The following is a 21,755-nucleotide window of genomic DNA, read 5'->3' as shown; positions in this document are numbered from 1 at the left end:
TGTTGCTTTTGCTGTTGCTGTGTTTGGGTTTTGTTTGGGATGCTTTCGAGGGTGCACAGAAGGGGTTCGGGGGCGTTGTAAACAATGTGCTGTTATAGTTGAATTTGAATTTTCATTTTGATAAGCAACAAAAAGGCATAATCACACATCAAATTGCATGTCGGACCAGGAGGGGGGCTCGGGTCGGGTCGAGTTGGGTATGGGATTGGGTCGGTTTGGTCTCGGAAATGTGGCACTGTAGGGGATTGGGATTGGAATTGGGAGTGCTGGCCAAGGCGAACCTTATGGTAATGAAGTATAGCAGCTGTTTTTGAGTTGAATTTGAATAAAGCGAGTGCAGGGGGATGGATTGGATGGCAGTCACTGATTTACATTTGATACAGAGACCGAGACTCCGACTACTTGAACAATCAGATTCAATTTGTGCCACGCATTCGTTTTCATTTTCATTTGCGTTGCGTTTCGTTTCGTTTCATTTTCGTTTTCTTGATCTGCCGTTTGGGGAAACGACAAGTGATGATGACGATCAAGTGTACGGGTCCGGGTCTCCAAAGCAGATTATGCTCTATTTGATTTAGGCTTGGATTTTATTATTATATTTTTGGTGGCTTTATTATTACAATGGCGCCTCGAGTGTCCAAACGCAATCTTCATTTATCTCGTATTTATCTTTATCTCGTCTGTGTGGGCTCATCATCGAAATGGACAAACACAATGCTGGGCATTATTTAGTTTGTCGCCCTGTCTCCGGTTTCAACTTGTTTTCGAGGTTACCATAATAAACAGCCCCACCTGCGACACTCGCGTACACACATCATTTCCATGTAAAGTTATAAAATGTTTCACAAATCCATAAAAAGCCGAAAGGGAATCTGAGGCGTGCTCTAGGTCCACCCAATCCCCTGTCCAATCCCAATGCCATTCCACTGCACACCACTCCACACCACACCGCACCATTCCATACCACCAGAATCCCAGGTGCAATGCGTGTTGCAGTTGAGCTCTCTGCGATGCTGTTGTTGCTGTTTTTGTTGTTTTCTTTCTGCTCCGGCTTTTGTTTTCCGGATTTCGGGTCAGGTAGAGCGCGGAGCATCTTCCTCGTTGCCCCTAAAAGCCTTCGCATTGTTCTCGCCGGGAGAAGTGAAATATGTTGCTGCGAGCATGCTGCTGCATCACCGGGATTAGGACAGGTAAGGTTGTAAATTTCACCAGCCACGGGAGTCGCCCCTGGAGTCAGAAGGTTGACGAGTAAATGTGGAAACCTGAGTCCTAGCGCGGCATAGGGGTATTCCAAAAATTATAGCCCTCAAGTAATCTCAAAAGCAAGGTAAACAAGTCGTCAAGAAAAACGCATCATTTTGCCAAATTAATAACATAAGAAAACGGCATAATAACATAACCAAGGGAATATCATAATGAAAATCTCTTTTACACAATCATAATTCCTCTTCCTTGTGACAAAGCAACGCACTAAAATTATGGTTAACTCTGCCGAAGCAAGGAAACCCCGCAGTTTAGCGGCTAACAAGAAAGAACGCTATAGTCGAGTTTCCCGACTATTAGATACCCGTTACTCAGCATTTAAATTTAAAAAGTTTTTTGGCAAATCGACAGAAATTTACAAGACCAATACAAAAATGAAAAAATATCAAAACATTTTTCAAAAGTGTGGGCGTAGCAGCTTTTGGCGATTTGTGGGCGTTAGAGTGGGCGTGGCAAAAAGTTTTTTGGCAAATCGATAGAAATTTACAAGACCAATACAAAAATGAAAAAATATCAAAACATTTTTCAAAAGTGTGGGCGTGGCAGTTTTGGGCGGTTTGTGGGCGTTAGAGGGGGCGTGGCAAAAAGTGTTTTGGCAAATCGATAGAAATTTACAAGACCAATACAAAAATGAAAAGATATCAAAACATTTTTCAAAAGTGTGGGCGTAGCAGCTTTTGGCGCTTTGTGGGCGTTAGAGTGGGCGTGGCAAAAAGTTTTTTGGCAAATCGATAGAAATTTACAAGACCAATTCAAAAATGAAAAGATATCAAAACATTTTTCAAAAATGTGGGCGTGGCAGTTTTGGGCGGTTTGTGGGCGTTAGAGTGGGCGTGGCAACATGAATCGACAAACTTGCGCTGCGTCTATGTCTCTGGAGTCTGTATGCTTAATCCTAACTTTCTAGCTTTTGTAGTTCCTGAGATCACAGCGTTCATACGGACGGACAGACAGACGGACAGACGGACAGACGGACAGACGGACAGACGGACATGGTCATATCGACTCGGCTATTGGTCCTGATCAAGAATATATATACTTTATATGGTCGGAAACCCTTCCTTCTGCCTGTTACATACTTTTCAACGAATCTAGTATACCCTTTTACTCTACGAGTAACGGGTATAATAACAATAAAATGCCATTAATGGTTCATATTTTGCCAGGCTCAATAAAAACAACAGCATAAATGAAACATAACCACAAAGTACTTTCATTCCGTCATCCGAACATCTCTGGCCAATAAAGCGGAAGTCTAGGCCTCCAACCCGCGCCCATGGCTGTACATAAATCAAGTTATTCTTTATTAATTCTTAGACGAGGCATAAAGTAAATATCTTTGAGGACTGGCAGGCGCAGCAAAGCAAATAAACATTTGGAGCTCTATTAATGTGGAGGTCGTAACCCATCGAACCACCCTCGTTTGTAGATTTCGAGTGATGCCTGGGGGAAGTGGAGTACATTTAAAGGCATTTTCTAATGCCTATTAAATATCGTAATCAGAAATATGTAAACTATAGTTAAAATCATGTTTACGTCAACTTTGATATGAAAGCAACGGCATCCAGAAGACATATTTTTCAGCTTCAATTTAAAAGCTTAAATCACTATTTTGGAAAAATGCCCAAGAAGAAGCGACCGATATTGTTAAATGGAAATTTTTTTGGTCTGTCCCGTGTCCTGTGTCCTTCTTCTCCCGCACCACCTCGGCACCACCCTTCGTTTACACTCGAAGTGACGCACACGCATCGTATCAAATTTCATGGCTGCCGCATGGGTGTGCGTGGGTATCTGTGAGTGCCTCGTCGTATCCAGGCTCGGTTCGTATCTTTTGCTCTTCACTGCCGGCGTGTTGATGACAGATTTTGTCCGTCTGTCCGTTCGTTCGTCCGTTCGTCGCTGTGTCGTTTCATTTTCGTTTCGTTGAAGTCATTTTTACTCATTTATTGTCACCGTTAGTACGTCAGAGAGTGTGTGTATATCCTTACAAGTACTCGGGAACCCTGCAGGCGGCCATCCATGGTATTGATTCCACTTCCACTTCCACATCCACCTCCACTGCCACTTCCATTCCCATACCCACTTCCCACATCCATTTCTCCCGCCACAGCGGGGCACTCAGTCAGTCAATTGACATGACTCAACAACAGGCGAATGTCCCTGCAATTCCCTCTCCCTCTCCATTCGGGCTCCTCCATTTTTGTATACTTATTAAATATTTAAAAGCTTTGGCCTTTGTTTCTCCAACTGCCGGGCCAGGCAAATACTTAATAATTTCATTCCGTTTCTTCAGTCGCACCGCAGGTTGCCTGCCTCTCCACTTCATCATCATGCCAGCCATCCTGCCTTTTTGACAAACTGCACGCACAGCGGCAACTTTAAAATTATGGTTTGTTGCATTTTAAATACAAATTACACACCAAGGCTCTGACTCACCGGGCGCAAAGGAACTCGAAACTCGTAACTCGGGAGGCAGTGGAACAAGTGGGTCAGGTAAGACAATGAATGGTCATTAACCGCCCTGCTTCGAAGTTAAAACCCAGGCAGTTTTGATCCTAGTCCACGCGAGGGTTGCTCAAGAAACTCAAGAAGGGATGATTTCTTATTTCGCCATGGATTGGAATGTTCTTTTTTTGAACATTTGGGCAAGTCAAGTGAGTTGACACCTTGCAAATGCCTTTAAATGTCTAAAAAATATTTGTTGGTGCTGGTGACCCCATTTATGGGGTGACCCTGCCATGTGGAGACACCTTTACAGTTAGCCAAATGGCCAGACTTTCTCCCACCATGAGATGACCCCATCCTAAGTGGTAAAATATATTCTATTCATCGTGGTCACCCCCCGTAGAGGCCATAAAAAGTTCTCACACTTGGCTGTCAACCAACTCGAATGTTCTCATATGCGGTGGAACAAAGTGGGAGGAGAGCCCATTAAAAAATTGATCTAACCTGACCTCCAAAACGAAATTGAAGACCCAATTAGCTGCTTATAAAATTGATCATGGCAAACGAAAACTTGCAATACAAGGATGCCACCCTAAATAGGTGACCCCAATTCAGTGGCTACCCTTCTCATAAGTGAAACGCCGAGAAGTTATCAAATTACTCAGAAAATCATACAGAAATTGGGGGAACCACTTACTCATATGCATATTTTCTAAAATTGTAAAAGACTTTATATAGTATATTTAGAATATGAAGTGTTTGGTATTGATTTCAGAAGGAATGCTCCTAGATAAGTAATACTGGTCCGAAAATAAACCAGTTCCCATATCTTTTGAGCACTCCTCGCCGTGGAACCTTTCAGGTTGCAGCTGCAGGTACACAGGGTGCAAGTGGCGCCCTTCGCCGACATGGTTATCAAAAGGGAAACCAGGGAGTGGCCACGTGAACGCAGGAGGACAATGGAGTGAACCAAGTGAATAGAACCTAAAAGTATAATATGACAATTGTTGGAAATTTTCCAAAGAGGGCGGGCGGCGGCACTAACTATATGCTACGGCCATACCATATGCGGTTGCCCATAAAGGAAATGAAAAAGAGATTCACCGATGGCCTCAGGTGGGTTTGCAAGGCGGGGATAATTGCATCGGTCTGTTTGGAGAATGATGGACTCTGGTTGTGGGACTGTCTGACTGGGACTACGACTGCGACTGGTAGTGGGACTCTGACTGAGACTGGATTAGTGGCGAGTGGTTTCCCGGCTGGCATTTGGCATTTAAAGTGCCAAACTTCTTCGGGGCACGGGCTTTCCAGGGGATGAAGGGCAGACCTATTTGCAAAGCCCTCCTCTGTCTCTCCCCGCCATCCGCACCATAGTTCGTCTAACACTCATTTGAGCTCAAGTTGCGCTCGCGCAGGGCAAATATGCCAGGAATTTTTCAGCCCTTTTTGCAGCAGCAGAAGCAGCAGCAGCTTCACATGGTGGCACTTGCTCCACTCGTCTGATTCCAGCAAATATTTGCAAATTTACGTTGACCCGGGGAACTGGGACGGTGCGGCGGCATTAGCGACAACTGTCGTGGAGTGGCACTTAATGAGCGGCGACTGGAGCTCCTCTTACTGCCGTTTCCACCGCTGTGCTGCGCACTACTGTTACTGCAGTGGCCCGCATGCCGGACGAAAACCATAGAGATTGGGACGGACGGGCGAAGGTACCAGGGACGACGGCAGACCAGACCCCATACCAGAGACCAGAGACAATCCAGCTGGAGTTATGCACGATGGCCATGCAATTGGCGTGGCTGCAGTAGCAGTAGCAGTAGCATCTGCTATAGCAAAATCTATCTTTCGGATGCGAAACCTTGCGGCTGGTACGCCAGTTTCACTTTGTTGTGCTTCGTTACATTTCGTTTCGTTGTTGGCTGTTTGTGCCACATATTCTACTTCTGCATCCTCTGCTCGTTGTTGTTTAGCACTGCAGTAATTTGACTTGATTTGTTTAAGCTGACACACGGACACAGACACGGACACAGATGCTGATGCAAGTTGCATTCATTTGCATTTGCATTTGTTGCAGTTCAAGTTGAAGTTGAAGTTCACGGGGGGCCACTGCACTTGTGCAATTATACGCTTATTAGGAGAACTATTTCACGGATTTAGACATTATTGCATTCAACTCTGGGCGCCACTTGGAGCACTTATCACTTTTCAATCGGTTCAACTTACATAAACAGTCAATTAATCTCGTCAAAAGAAACATGCCTTTAATCTGCTTAAAAATCTGCCCATAAAAAGTGCATGAAATGTAACATCATAAATGAACAAAACTTACATAAATCAAAATGTAACATACAGCGCAGTGCACATAAAATTCACTGCGCGAGTTAGATCACTTGCAGAAAATAGGTGCATGAAAGAAACTATTTAAAATAAATCGGTAAATACACCATATATATTTCAATACATCATGTTGGCACTTAATGCCTTCAAATGATAGCCCGATTATATAAATCAATATAAAATGAACGCCAAGAAAATACGAAATACATCCCCTTCATTTTGAAAACCATGTTAATACTACTGCATAACCAAGTTCAGTTGCAACCGCAACTTATTCAAAGATAAGCCCATCAATAATTTCTTATTGAGTTATCGCCGCGATTAATCCCCGTCCGTTTCGAATTTGGCTCAGTGTACGCCCGTTACTGCGCGACTCTACCCCCGATGACAAATGTGCCGCTGCCATGTAATCGCATTAAACGTTCGCTGTAGCTTCACACCCCCCTTTTTCCGGGTGGCCAGCGCCCCTGGTTTGTGCCCGTTGCATATGTTGCGCTCATTAAATTGGTATTTATAATGGTCCCGGCTAAATCGCCGCCCATTCGCCACGCCCCCCGCTTACTGTGGAGTATTACGAGGTTCGTCTATGGGTATTACTATACATGCAAGCGGTGCAGCGAGCGGTATGATGATGATGATGATGGCAATCATCATAATTTTTCGGCAGCCCCACTGCAGAAGCACAAAAAAGCGCAAATCGACGATGCATCGATGGGGAGCATGAAGGGGGACACTCTGAAAAGATAGAAATTGGTCGACGAGCCTGCAATTGACAATCTACAATCGACAGCGTCTAGGCAAATTGCGAAATTAATTAAATTTTAGCACAACTTTCGAACGGTACAAAAACTCAGCAATGGCTGGTTGAATGTAGCTGTTGTTGCTGCTGTAGCTGTGCGTTGATTGCCGCTCTGCGGTTGCTGCGGTCGCAAAAAGGGGGGATAACTAGCAGGGGGGTGGCGGGAAGCGGCTAGCGGAGGACCTGGAGTGGACCGCATCGCAGTGCGGTGCGGGGCTAAAGAGCTAGGAAAAAAGGCAAAAGCCGATGAAACCCAAGCCAAGCGGCTCCACGTTTTAACATTTCTCGTACATGCAAGTGACAAGGCAATATCCGTCACGCAAACAACAGCAGCAGCAGCAGCAGCAGCAACACCCTGACCAGCAGCAACAACAATGGTAATCTGGAGGCATACAGGGTACAATGGGTAGGAATCGGTTCCACCAGAAGAGGCAATTGTCTACGAAAAAAGGTTATGACACGCCGATTTTTTAAACTCAATGAGTAGGAGTGCTGCTCAAAGGGTTTTCAAGGAGCGGAAAATGACAACAAGTGGCGGTATAATTGAATATGATTGCTCTTGAAACTATTATATTGTTCGAAGCCTGGCTTTTTTGTCCAGCTCTTGAGTTTCAAAGAATACTATCTATGAGATTAGCTCTTGCTATTGCTGAGCTATGGATATAATATTAGGCCAAATGTGTGCCAACCATAAAAATCTACAAACTGTTAATGTTAATCGCACGCCCTTTGGTCAAATTACCCTCTCAGTTTTGTACACATCTGTTGTCGCGCAATAAAAACCACTCATATCTCATCCTGATATTATTCGAGACTATATAGATCAACTCGACACACAATCAACAACTTGCTGTGGACATAAAGATTGCCTCATCATCGAACCTAATATGTGGGACAGCGATTACCCCAAATGACAGGCGATAAGTAATTTCCACCATCTGGACAGGGTTTGCCTGTTGGCCAGTTTAGTTACATATGTAAATGCGATGCGAATGGCCGGCGATTGGGCGCCCCAAAATTATTGGCCATTAAATCGGCAATCGTTACCACTGTGCCTGGCCATATTCCACTGTGATGGGGGGAGGTGGCTTGGCTTGGGTATGGGTATGGGTCCTGGTTGTTGTCCACGGATTGGACAACTCTACGGCTCTGTGGCTTTGGCAAAAAATTATTATTCATCGCTTGTACAACGACGACGTCGCTGTCGCATTCGCAGTCGCCGTCGCAGTCGCAGTCGCAGTCGGCACACGAGTTAATTACGGTCCATTAGACTGCACAAGGGGTGTTTATTACCACATCAGTGGGCGCCGCCACCAACGCCATCAGCCATCATCAGTACGCCCAGGAACAGGACCAACAACAACGGCAAAAGCAACAGCAACAACAGCAGAAACAGGAACAGGAACAAAAACAGGACATCGGAGCGAGCGGGATGCCGCAAGTTGGATGGCAAACTAGAAATTGTTGAGCGCCTCAAATCGCTGGACATGAAATCAGTTAGAAAATCTGCTTTGACATGGAAATTCCACCGGTGCACACTCCACTCCGTCGCAGGAATCAAGTGACAGGCCATGTCCTGCTGCTTGGCTGATCCTTGCACAGCGGGAAAAAAATAATTATGAAAGAAGTTTATAATGTCTTGCTTTCAATATAAATTTAAGTATCTTAGGAAAGCTTCAGTCAATTTCTTTAAACAATTGGCCAATATTTTAGTTAAGTCAGCAAAGTTTGTAGTATGAAGTTTGATTAAACTGATTTTTAATGAGTTTTTAACTCATGTTTATGAATTAATGTAAAGATTAATGACAACGATTCAAACTATGTTTGATGTGTGCTTTCAACTTGAAATTATACATTTCTAGTGAATTGGCATAACGAAAAATTTAATAGCCGTGTAGTAAATACCCTTGAAAAAGTATAAAGTGTCACCTTTTTCTTTCCGTGTGTTATTCCTTTAAAATGTCACCTGTTTCTTGCCGTGTTTTATTCCTTTTTTGCTTGACAGGTTCGACGCACTTTTGCTGCTTTTATCCCACATTTTGCCAGCGTTTTTAATTAGGACGCAGGCGCCGCACAACTGGAATGGCGAACGGAAATCGGACAAAGGTTAGTGGCAGCAATCAGAGTTGCTATTGTGTGTCGCCCTCTCGCTCCCAGCCGCATTCTATCTGGCTCGCTCGCTCCAGTGGGAAAATGGGGAGCCGAATGCCTGGCGACAAAATTTATTAAAATATTACGCAAGGTTGGGCAGTCAGTCATGGGTTGTGCTACCCTGTTGTTGCTGTTGCTGTTGTTGTTGTTGCTCATGTTGTTGTTATTCCCACAGCACAGCAGAAAAGTTTTTCTCGCTTTTCGGAAGGCGGGATGGGGGACTACGCGGGGGGGAGTAGGGGGTGGAAGAAATATTTTCAACAAATTTAGAAGAGCGGAAATTGCAAAGCATTCAAAGCGAGTTGAGTCGCAGAAGTCGAGTTATTTGTGCAAGGAAAAACTTTTGCCTTCAGTTAGAATGCGAATTGTGGGTGGTTTTCCCTTTCTTTTTCCCACCCATTTTTTTTCCCTCCGTTTTTGGGGGGCAGGGCGGCGAGTTGAGTTAAGTTGGTTTTAGTATTGCAGCGTCGACACAAAAAATATAAAGTTCGCGTTGTTTACATAACAAAGGCCAGCGAAAAGGAGCAGGAGATGGAGAAGGAGGTGTGGTGGGTGTGGATGGGGTTGGGATGCCTGTCAATTGGTGCATTGGAATTCGACTACAGCGGGGGAGTGGGGAGGGGCTGGGTGCCAAAGAGAACACACATAAATTGAAGTTTTATTGTTGCTGCCGGGGCCATAAACAAAGTAATTAAATGCAAAAGCCAGGCAGCCAGACAACAACAACAACATCAAGCAAAGGCAACTGCAATTAAACAGTTGAAGAAATGATTCTTTTCGGATCGCCTTCTCTGCTTTTTTTCACATGTGCCAAACCAGGCAAAAAATCTGCTCATTCAAAACAGAAAAAAAAAGGAAAATCAAAACAAAAGCAGCAAAAAAAAAATCTGCAAATAAACAGACTGAGCTAATTGAAGCAGCTGCGCCGCCAGCGTCAGACGTTGACCGCCTCTGGTCCGCTGAGGAGCTGAAGAACTGAACAACTGAAAAACTGAAGAAGTGGAAAGCTGGAGAACTCTGAAACTGGGAAACGGGGGAGCCCAGACATATAGAGACAGACACACAGCGACCGACCGACCCCACCACTTGATGTACGATCATCAGGGTGCTCGTTGTTTTTCCTCTTAATTGGCAACAAGTGACAAGATTTTTTCCTAAACAACTTCTCTTTTTCCCGCAACACTAATATATTTGCTTAGGATGTGGGCAGGTGTGAAGACTTGTTAAGCAAACCAACCAAAAAAAAAAAAGAAAACACAAAAATAAACGTGGTCATGAAGAAGAAAAATGTTAAATGGTTAAACGCTAATGGAAATGGCGTCTAATTGCTGGAAGGGGAAACGCTTTTTGTATTCACAACTTTGTTCGCCAAGTATTCCATCCATAAATCCAAGTGTGGGCGAGCAAAAGGCAGAACGACGAGTGTGAGACAATGTTTAGCATAGCATAATTATCCGCTACACGGAAAAAAAGGGGGTGTGGGAATCCCCTAATAAAAAAGCAGAAATAATGAGACTGGGAGTTGCACAACATCGGGGCAAATTACCGGACAAAGTCATTTATGCAGTCAAAGGGAAATATTCCCAGGAAAAATGTCTGGAATAAGTGCAGCACTCTTGGAAAAAAGAAATGAAGTGTAGAGTGAATAATGCAGAGTTGAAAAATATAGCTAGAGCTCTATCTGCAACATTCAGTTTCAGAAGTAAATTTACCAAGGAGTACTTTTCCAATACAAACGTTTCTTACACTTATAGCTTCATTAGTTTTTACTATAAAAAAATCGTTTATCACATTATCCAACTCATCAATCAAATGGTCTAAATTGGGTAACTTATTATATCAATCTGGGTCACAGTGACCACTCTTTCCCAAAAAAACATATTTTAAAGCCAACAGTTACAATGGCAAAACTCAATTTCCATATGGTAGAATAAACTCACTTTTCTTGAAAAACCTCTGCCACCTCAACGAGTCGTAAATAAGGCCACAATCTTCAACATACCTGCAAATAAATAAAGCGTAATAAAAATTTTAGTCTCAGTTATAAATCATGTTAAAGAAAATATTCAACCTTTGCCGAGGCCAAAGATTTCTCAAAGCTACTCAGTAGATTTAATTTATGTGGCAGCTTTAGTATGAGCCTTTAATCCCACACTCTCTGGATTATATAGTGGATATTCCTGCCACAAGTCGGCCGCATTCTAAGCACTTTGAGCTGCAGCAACAAAAGTCAAAGTTGGATTTGAAATATAAGAGAGCAAAGAAAGTGCTTAGCTTTTCAATTTTGCTTATTTAACCGGCCCTGCTGATTGAGTTCCTGCCGAAGGCTCCGCCAGTTGCCAGTTGCACATGGAGTGTGTAGGGCAATGGCAACAGATAAATATAACGAACCCAACTTCCCGGAATGATTTAAATGCAAAGTGTACATTTTAACACGCGGCCTGCGCCTCCGTGTTCACCTCCTACTTTTCAGAATCTGCTACCACTCCAACTCCACCTCCAACTCCGACTCCTCTCGCTTCACTTTGCCACCGAGACCTCCATTTCCCTCGAAGACATTGCCGCAAATGAAGCAATTGCACACACAACCAGCCAACAAGCATGAAATGCTCATGGAAAATACCATTGACATCTAATCGAAGTCTTAATACTCTTGGCCAGGAATAATTAAATTGGTTTAGCTCCTTGTGACTACTTTATGGTTTTAAAATTCAAAAGGGATTACATGTTCATAGACAGAATACTTTCCTCTAATAATGATTAGTTGCATGTTAAAGCATTGTTATTAAAGAGACTTGAACTTTGAATGAAATATCTTGTTATCTAACAAATTGATATCCTGCCTGCAGCAACCACAAATCAGCCTTGGAGAAGGGTATTCGAGAAGGAAGCAAGTGTAATCCCCTCGTGGATTTGCTGGATTGCCGGATCGCTGGAGGATGATGATGGTGGCGTCAGTCGTCAGAGTGTTTGTTGCACGGTGCTATGCCAATGCCGCAGCCGACGCAGGGCAACAACAACAACAACAACAACAAGAACAACTGCAACAGCAACTGCAACTGCATCAACGACAGGCGCAACAACAAAACATAAATTCCAATGAAATAAGTTGATTTATGCTGCTGCGCGCGCCGTGAGCTGACAGCCCCAGAACTCCGGAACCCCAGAACCGAAAGCAGCACCACTAGCACCACCATCACCTCCTGCCCCTGAATCCTCCACAAGGGGCACCACCAGCACCTCCTCACCCCGTTTCAGTTCCCCACCCCACCCATCACAAAAAAAAAAAAGAAAGGGGCAGCAGCGGCACGAGGTGAAGTCGTCGGAAGACCATCATCTGGTCTTGGGGGTCGGGTACCAGCAGCTCATATGCCATATTTTTCATATATACGACGATATATACTATCTTGAGGAACATTTCTCTTCTGCCTTAACCCCCCTGTGCCGCCACCCCCTTCCGCCATCCATCGGGTGACGTGCGGCATGCAAGAGTCAAAAATAACTAAAAAATAGAAAATGAATTCCCTCACTGGCGATGGTGTGGCGGCAATGGGGGCGTGGCACTTGGCGTTGATTGAATTATATTTTGTGCACCGGATAGCATAAAAACCAAATGTGCGCCTAGGTTTTTTTTTTTTCGACTTTAGCTAAGTTGTTGTTGCCTTTGCACAATCAAAAAGCTTAAGCAAGTTTATTTCATTCGTTTTTTCCTAGCGATGGAAATCGTGACACGAAATTATGCCAGACGAAGTCAGGCGATTATAAATTATTTGACAGAATGTATAATTAATTTATGTAAATTTGTGAACATTTATACTAGCTAAAACCAAGCCCTAAAACATGAAAATTGATAACTTTATTTGCGACTTGATTACTTCACTTGCAACCAAAAAGTGCTGAGCTTTAAGTAAATGAGAACATTCTAGTGGAAATTCCCTTGCCATTTCATCAGCATTTCATTCGCACATCTTATTTCTTATTTCATTGTTCTGAAATATAACATTTTCTTCGCTCACATCTCTAAAGATTCCTCCTTTTTGGCCCACGCCATGTTTTTAGGGCCTTTAATTTTATGAGCTTTTAACCCAAAACACAAACATAAGATTCAGAAAAGGGGGCGGTGAAAACCAGCCAGCAAGTGTAAATCATGAAAATTATAAGCCATTTTAATTAGCTGCCGCTGCTGGCTTTTTCCTTTCCGCCCATCAGCATCATCAGAAACACATTTTCCGGCGCATGTTGAAATATGTTTGATAAATTCGCCTCATCCTGGTTCATCTGTTCTGGTTCCCAGTCTCCCAATTTCCCAGCCTCACAATCTCCCACCGTTGAAAGCAATTTCCCTCCATTTGCCAAGAAACATAGGTCCAGACAGAAGCCGCGACCAAAAAGGCTAATTCGGTGAGGCCAGGGGTCAAATAATGCATTTTCCTCATTAGACTGTCTCGGCCTTTGATGTTCTCCTTCAGCCACGCTAATATATATATGCCCACATCCATATATAGTGCACAACCCCTCCCCACTGTTGCCCCTCCCCTCACCTACCAGGCATTTTCGTTTTCACTTCAAGTGATTTGCATTCCCCATCAATGACCCAAACTCAGATTCTGTTTCTGCACAGGGGATTGGATTCGATTGGATTGCTTGATTGGATTGAATATACAAATCCATAGAGGTTTCAACATGAACTTTAAAACAGAGCGACAAAAAAAGTAGCAATTAATCTTGTTCACTTTGAAAAGTTGTGAGTGGTGAAAGGAGCCATATCTTCATTTTAAATAAAACTTTATCAAAAACTATAAGTATTTGATAATTGTATATTAAATTCGCTGCTGCAGTATGGTAGTTCTTAGCCAAGTTCAAATGTATATAGACATCGTGAGGCAAGAAACCACTAATGACTAATTATGTGGTTTTCATTTACGAGTATGTATCTGTCGCTTTGAGGCATCTTTGAGGTTGTTCTTAGAGGCCGCCTCATAAATATCTGCTGCCCAAAGAATTGCCATTCATGTCGTGCACTGTGCGCATGGGCAGCGTGTTCAAGGGGGTGGGGCAGGGGGGTCGTTAAGGTGCTGTGGACAGGGCAATTGCTCTTTTTCTTTCGGCTCGACTGTCGCTGCCTTGTCGCTTTTTGAGCCGTGTGGCGTGCACCTGCACCTGCGCGATAAGATAAGATGTGCCAGGTGAGGAGTGGTGTGGAGTTTGAGAGGGGGGTTTAGAGTTCGGGAGAGGGGGTTGGAGTTGGAGGTGGGCATCCCGGGGGTAAGGCAGGGAGAGTTCTGGCCATCTTGCGGCGGCTGGCGGCTTGTAAGTAGCCTGCCTTTGTCTATGCCTCAATGTTGTTTAACGTTGTTATTGTCTGCCCCCGGAAAATGCGGGGAAAAGGGGGGAAATGGTGCTGATGGTGGTGGTGGGTGGTGCATTGTTGCTTCTCGGAAATGTTCGCCAAGGGAATTGTGTGTGTGTGTCTTTGTGTATGGTACAAAATTGGGGAATTGAGTCAAGTCCAAGAAAAGTTACCCGAAAATGAAAAGGATGAATTTGCTTGCCCAGAGTAAACGAAGGGGAAACACAAAGCGTCTCAGAAATTGGGAAAAAGCTGAGAAAATGCTACAATAGAATAAAATTTTCTCAAGGAAATTTCCCTCGGATGTCTGGCCATTGAGAGGAAATCAGTCAGAAACATCGGTTGGATATGAACGGAAATTAATTTTTGAGTTTGCTGCCCATAGAATTTATACTCAAACCACATTTAATTAATATTTCCACCCCAAACTCCTTTCAATTGATTTTTTTTTTATCTCATATCTCAGAAATGAGGCAACAAAATGTGCGCCATGCTAAACTATATTTAGTGCTCGGCTGGCTGTCAAACTTCTGATCGGATAAAGGTAATTGAACTTTCACCACACAAAGTAAATGGATTCTAACGCCATTCGCTATGAACTTGGGTCTACTTCAATTAACATATTTTACCATTTTTTTCATTTTCCCTGCCATTCACAAACGTAACCCTTTGCACTGGGGGCAAGTGACCCACAAAAACCCTTTTCAAAAGAAAAACCAAAACAAAGGTGAACCGAAGAACTCAATAAGGAAAATCAAAGTAGGCCACCACGAAGATTCCAGACCCTTCACAAAGATGGAAAAACAAATCAAAAGACTGGAAGGCAAGAAAACTAATCATGCAGATCTGTCATCTGCTCTTTCGGTATTATCAGAGCGTGAGAACTACATATCAACTGTATTCACAAATCATATCTTCACAATAATGTCAAATAATTGCTTACATGCACTTTTGAAATTTTTGTGGACCTACGTTTCGGCACTCGTAGCACGTGTGTAATTATTTAGTCAGCCAACGGGTTCCCTTTATTCCACTGCCAGCTCTATCTACTCGTCCAAATCTTTCCCATGCAAGGTGCACTTTTCCCATTACTCAGCGCTTTCCCAGGAAAATGAGTAGGGCGGTGGGCGGGTGGTTGGGTGGTTGGGATGGTTCAGGTTCGGGTGGTTAGATGAAAGCCCGAACACATTTCCAATCAAAGTCGAGTTGACTGTGATGACGACGATGAGGAGTGCTCTGCCTTAATGTTTTAATTTTTGAGCCATTAACAGCTGCATATTTAGCAGTCTGGCATATGCCGCCGCACCGCAGGGGGGGAAGGGGGGTTGGTGAAGGTGCTGGGTGAGGGTGGTGCAGAGTGGTGGCAAGTACATCATTTCAACATTTGCCAACATGCATTAAACAGCAGCAACAAGATGTGCGCGGAGTTGGGGCGACAACTCTCGGAAACAAAGCCATTAGATATATCGCGTCGAGCAACGCCCATTTTTTGCACATTTTCGGTTGCCCTCACCCACTCACACACGCAGTCAAAGGATGCACACCCTCGCTCACACTAACACACACACACACACACACACACAGGCGAGCACACATACTTCGACACTCTCCAGGACATTTGCAACCCCTAACCGAACAGAACTGAACATCTTACCCCCGAAAAGCGAAAAGCGTTATATCCAGCATATATTCCACGGCTTCTTGTTTTTTGGGCTTACTTTTAGTGCTCGTTCCGTGCTTCCCTGTCCGTTGGCGCAGCAAAAATTAAAAGCATTAAAAATGCCCAGGGAAGGGAGTTCGGGATATAGATTGGATGAGATGGGCTGGTCGGCATGGGTTGGGCTGTTGCACACCACTTCTGGGTCGGAGGACGTACCACGCCGGCGGCTGAGGTGTTGCGATTGCAATAACCTTGCCCGGAAGAAAAGGCGGAGGGCAAAGAAAAAAAATTAAAACCCACAAAAAACACATCAGCCACGGTGGCACAGTGGTACCCAGGGGATTTGGTTTGTGGTTCTCGCGTTCAAGGATGTTAAACTGATGCCATAACTCTTTTCTCGACAACGGGCTGATAGGGTTAATAAAATTAACTTGTTAGTTATTCTATTAAGTTTCATCTATCTTCATGGTTAAAAAATTTAACATTTATCTGCTAGATCACATCTGCTCAAGAGCTAACAACTAAGAAACTGCTGTGCAATAGGAAACTAACTTAGTTACTAATCCCCTTAGTAATTTGGCTAGAGATCACGTGCATTGCAATTATGCTTATAATACGAGTATACCAACTGCCTGAAATGGGATACTGGCTGCATGGGCAAATATACTGGTATCTCGGCAATGTATACAAATAATTAATTAAAGAAATAATAATTCCCGCAACCCTTTGGGTCTTGGCAATTCGATCTGCGATTATGCGATTCATCCCTCGGGACTTGGCCCACTGTGCCATCAGGTTCACCACATAACGGTGAATCGTCGGTCGTCTTTCGTCATCAGTCTCCTGCCCGTAACGACAACAAATCGTTGTGGATTTTTATGAGTTTCCTTCGCAGCCCTCCTCCGATTCCCCACTCCCGTATAACATACACGCCGTGTTTGCCTTGTGACAGGCAGCAAACAGATTGTTTTTATCCGTGAACCTGAGGATGGGGTAGCTCATCCGCATCCGCATCCACATCCGCATCCTCAAGCTCATCCACATCCTCATCCACATCCACAGCGTCGTTTTCCACCTAGTGGTGGTGGGTTGCAGTTGCAATTTCCGTGGCCTGTCCCCTTTTGCCTTTCATACATTGTGTTCCTGCGCCTGCCTAGTCAACTGGCTTTAATTTAATTTAAACGACAATTCATGGCACGCACTAAATGAAAATGCTGAAAATTCTGAAAAGTGATCTGCGTGCGTGCGGGCTGTGAGGTCGATGCGGAGAAGCCCTTTACTACCCGGCCACGCCCACATTCCGACAGCCGCCTAATGAGACACATTTAACGGATCCCCGGAGGACAGGCACAATTTTTCCCATTTCCCAACTATTATTGCAAGGCGAAGCGGAAACACTTTTCATTCATTGCGTCCGTCTGTACACACAGAGTATGCCATAGTACTATGGTACCCCATAACCGTAACCGTATAGATGCGATGAGTATATTTACCCATGGGTCGAACCTATTTGCTTTTTGTACTTTTATTGCACCGGGATCGCGGAGAACTACCACCACCAACACCACCAACAGCAAGCAAAGCGGAGAAAGCCTGAGAAACTGATGGAGGGGTAGAGTTCAACTGTTGAGTAGTGAACGCTCGGCTGGGTTTCAGTTTTGCGAGCGGGTTTCGACTGAATGCATCTCAAGGGCCAAGGAGTGGGGTGAGGGTGTAGCTTATCAGACGCTAAAGACCGTGTTGAAGATAAGCCCGAGCTTTTCCCCATTCTGATTGCTCCACTAAAGCGCACGACGCACATAAATAAATTGATTTGGGGTTTCGATAAAGTTCATAATACATATATATACATATATGGCCTGTAACGCACATATACTATAAAACGTAGGGAGGGAACCGATTAATATTGCCCACGTTTCCGGTGTTTGTTTTTTATTCAATGAAGGGAGCAGGGGTCTGACATTATTAAAGTTCTGAGCACACACAAAAGGGTGGAGGGATCTAATTGAGAGCTTGGGAAACTTAATTTCTGATAGCCAAAGTAAACGAATAGATACGGCTGGGGATACTCCACTGGGTTGCATATATGGAGTCAGATTTGTGGGAATTCTAGGAGCTTTGCAAACAAATTGCCTATCGAAAGGATCGTGCATTAGCTTGGCCATCAGTTTTATCGGGAAAATGCTACATTTAATCCTGTGCTGGAAGTTTTCATGGAAATTTATAACTTATCAGGGAGCAATTGAATGGGAATGGTAAATATTATTATTATCTTTCATGACAAAATGGGAAATTGTGCAATTAATGCCAACTAAATGCAATATGTCGAGTAATTTAATTCACATTTCCATCTAATTTACCTCGCAAATGGATGCTGAATGCAACTCACAATTTAAAATCACTTTTAAATGAAGCCAAATTGAAATCAATTCAAATGCGGCACAGAGGCATACAAAGCAAATGAAAGACATAATTCGATTTAAGCCACCGCCATAAGACCCGATTGAGGGCCATTAGCGGGCATCCCCGAACTCCAAGTCGATACCCCCTCCAAAATTTGGACTCAAAAGGAAGACTGCCCTTGATGTTGAAAGAATTTACAATTTTGAGAACTTTCACTCGTTGCCAAGAAAGACTTTCCAACAATGGAAATTCTGATGATGTTAATACCCCCACAAGCAAATCAGACAAATTTATGTGAGCTTTCAATTTTATAATTGTATAAATAAACAACTATTAGCGGCACCAAAATGCGACATAATTGTCCAGTAATCCTAACTAATGAACCGACACAGAAGATGAACATGAAAAATGGAAAATGTGCTGCCCGAATGGTAATGGGAATGGGACTCGGGTTTGGAATGGGATTGGGAATGGGAATGTAAATGCAGATCAGACCAGTCTTAGTCCCAAGATTGGGAGTAGACCACCAGGTGTCACCGTCTCACGGTTTCCCATTGTTGTTTGTTTGGTCGCTGCTTCTGCTGACCAATTCGGACAAAAAATAAACCGAAATCAAATCAACAACAAATAAATAGAAACATTTTTTTGGTGGACCACTGGAAAAACTAAACCAAAAACCGAGACGAAAATTAAAATGCAAATGCAAACAAGCCCATAAAATTGAAAATATTTAATTAAAACGATGCGACACATTTCGGGAAAATGAGGCGGAAGGTGAGCGGGCCTGAGAAATGCCCAACTTTCCTGGCTTTCAACGTGGGCCGATGTCTACGTCTACTATAGCATGCTGTTGGGTGTCTTTAACTGTTTGCGGCTCAAATATTTGGTTGCAACGAAAATTAGAGAAAAAGAAGCTGTTCCGGGGCCAAAAGGCCGAGGGGTACGTAGTACGTTCCAAAAACTACAACAGACAGCGCCTTTTATTGGTTTGTTTGTGAGTTTGTGTGTAGGCTTCAAACGACGAGATGGAGACAACGATGGCGACAATGTGACAACCACAACAATGACAGGCGGCTGGAAAGAGAGTAATGTTCCAAAAGCTTTCGTATCGAAGTGAGGATACCCTATGGATAGGAAAATACCAAAAGGATATTTCTAACGTTACTACAAGTATTAACTTGTGGCCCATTTGTTTTACTTTCTGGTGTTCAGCATTCAACACCATTTCCATTTTTATTCATTTAAGAGATAAAATGGTTGAATTTGTACAACTTTCAGCCATAAACATTTACATAATTAAGATTTTCTGGGGCGTGTTACAGTGTTATTTAAATATGACAAGAACTTGCAACGATGTTAAAACTAAACTAAAAACATTTAAATAAACATCCGTAACATACTTATACATAATATAGCAATATGCCTTCAAATCAAAACTAGTGGACATACCCTGCTGGGGGGCAGGGTATTTATGTATAATGAGGAGTCGGCGCAGATTTTATTGCAGCATCACGTCTACGTCAACGTTGTCTACCGGATGCCTGCAATATATCAAACGGGAGTCGGCTCTCAAACTGGCCATTGCATCTGTCCCGCTCTGTTTCCCTATAGAGAATCCCCCCCACACCGAGGACGGCTCTTGGTGTTTTGTCTGGCTCACTTTTAATAATTCCGCCCCGAGGCGAGGCACCGAGAAACGGATGGTCACCTACACACAACGGCAATCGGAATGACAAACTATAACAATAGGAATTTACTCCAGGCAATCCAATTGCAATGCCCGTCGTCTGAGTGTCCCGCGTCTGAGTTGCCCGTGAACCCCTCCCTTGGATTCGGCCATCTTCCATCTTCCCTCCATTTGTGTGCAGCGAGGCATAGAAATTCCAAGTCCGACTCCCCCAACTACGGATTCAGTTGTCCAAGCACTGCCGTTAATTATGGGAAGATTTCCCATTGTACAAATGAGTTGAAAGAACAACTTTTGTCAGGCCTAATGATGGGTAGTGGACAGTTGCGGGACAGTCGGACTTCGGGGGAATGTCGCGTCTGGTTAGCTTCCAAAAATTTATAGAAGACTGCCTCCCCTGGATGGCCGGAAGAATGCAAATGGTGGGGAAAAAAGAGAAACCAAATTGGTTTATTACATTCTTTCATTAGGAACGGGAATGGGAACGGAGACTGCGAGCTGTCGTCCGAAATCAACGACAATCAAATAAAGTTTAAATACATATTTTTATTTCATTACACACTTGAAAGTCTAAGCCCCGAAACGAACCGTGTCTCGAGAGCCGGGGATTTCGATGATGACGATGACGTTGGTGATGATGAGGCAGCGAGTATCTGGCGGATGCGATGCCAAGAGTGCCAAGTGCTAACGATTTGGCAATGGCCAGAGACATTGTCCCTCGTCTGTGGATCCATCTGTCCGTCTGTCTGTCTGCTGGTCTGAGTGTCCCTAACCCAACGTGGCTAAATGTTTTTGCAGCTTTTGATTCCTAGAGATGGTGGCGTGAGCGTGGGAAATGACACTCCTACCTATGAATGTTTATATATGACCTAATCCACTCTCATAAATCATAACTTAGCCCAGTTTATGGGCCCCAATAAACTTGTCATGTTTTCATGCACTGAGCGCGGGGGCTTTTGTAAAACAAATTAAATATGCAAATAGTTTGTCATATTTTATATTTGCTTTTAATTTCCTCGCGCACAACATTGAATTCCTCGAAAAAAAAAATATATCTCTCCTCTTGCCCTGATTTTTCAGCCATACCCTTCGCTTTATCTATGTCGGGCGATTAATTGGCGTTATAAATAAGCATTAAACGCTGTGGCACAACACAAATAAATTTCAATTTGTTGGCTAACGTGATCGGGGGGTGGGGGCAAACCAACTGGGAAGAGAAAGGGAATCTTTGGGATGACCAAGTCACGTGCGCATCTCTAGGAGCTGGCCGCGAATTGTGGCCGCTTACAGGTTTCGTTTCCTTTTCTTTTATTTATATACCCTGCCAGAGGGCATTACACTTTTAAAGGTGTTTAAAAGAGTGCAATTTCGAAATCAAAATCAAAATGAAAATCACTCTATATGTTTTTTGTTGCATACTTTTCGAGACTTTGCAAAACCTTTGCGAGCTCTGTATACTAAAATTAATTTCGTCAGTTATAGTGTATGTAGTCTTCGACTTGACAAATTCAGCTTGATCCGTTGTCTTTCGCTTATTTTATTTTTTGGCTCGGATTTTTGTTGCCTGACTTTGGCTGACCAAAGGCATCAGACTCCGGCTAAAAATCCAGCTACAGCTACAGCTTCAGCATCAGACTCTCGGGAAACGTCGAACGATTGG

At 43.6% G+C, this 21,755-nt stretch overlaps 1 protein-coding gene across 4 annotated transcripts in view; it reads right to left on the bottom strand.

Moving 5' to 3' along the window:
* The window catches only part of LOC120444341 (protein slit), a 55,709-nt gene that overhangs the window by 28,179 nt on the left and 5,775 nt on the right, over positions 1–21,755 (bottom strand). The gene's annotated exons all lie outside the window — the stretch shown is intronic.

This window comes from Drosophila santomea, chromosome 2R (genome assembly GCF_016746245.2).
Source record: "Drosophila santomea strain STO CAGO 1482 chromosome 2R, Prin_Dsan_1.1, whole genome shotgun sequence".
In the NCBI taxonomy this organism is placed as follows: domain Eukaryota; kingdom Metazoa; phylum Arthropoda; class Insecta; order Diptera; family Drosophilidae; genus Drosophila; species Drosophila santomea.
The sequence above is the reverse complement of the archived record's forward strand: the minus strand, read 5'-3'. Positions and strand labels throughout refer to the sequence as shown.